This window comes from Nannospalax galili, unplaced genomic scaffold (assembly GCF_000622305.1).
Source record: "Nannospalax galili isolate Female #2095 unplaced genomic scaffold, S.galili_v1.0 scaffold717, whole genome shotgun sequence".
NCBI classification, from domain to species: domain Eukaryota; kingdom Metazoa; phylum Chordata; class Mammalia; order Rodentia; family Spalacidae; genus Nannospalax; species Nannospalax galili.
In genome coordinates, this window is record NW_008339763.1 from 514904 (window position 1) to 515597 (window position 694).

The following is a 694-nucleotide window of genomic DNA, read 5'->3' on the forward strand; positions in this document are numbered from 1 at the left end:
GGATTGATAACCTGTGGGTTCTGGTCGGCTGGGGCTGAAGAATCAGCTGTGATTAAGAAGAGACCAGAACTGGAAGCAAAACCTTTGCTTTACTGGGACAATTGGTGCTGGTTAGCTGGGCCTGAAAATTCACTGTAAGTAACAAGAGACCAACATCACTCTGGAGTCTTCTGGGAGGTATTTCCTCAGGGTCAGCACACAGAGGGGACCTGCACCTCTATTTCAAGCTGGAAGCAGGACTTGGTAATATGTAAGAGTCTCCTGCATGGCTCTGGTGTTGAAAGCATGAAGGGGGTCACAGAGAGCAGCTGAGACTTGGTACTCTGAGAGGCCAGGAAATGCCATAGGTGAAAGTGCAGCTTCAGTTGCAGCGAAGACCCCAGGACTGAAGGGGTCATGGAGAGAAACTGAGGCTTTGCACCCCAAGAGGCAAGAAGAGGCCACTGGTGAAGGTGTAGCCTCAGTTTCAGTGGAGACCCCCAGCTTTTTGGAGATGCCGGATGATGGGACGACCACCAAGGACAGCAGTAAGTGGAATGGAGCTGGCCTGGGTCTGTGAGACGAGCTGAGTGTGCTGTGGACAGCAGAGTCAGAGCAGTGGAGCTGCCAGTACCCTTTGGAGCCCAGAAGATCGTGAGTGAATCCCAGATGTCCAGCCTCGAGCTACTTTGCTGGACTTTGGTTTTGCTTAGGT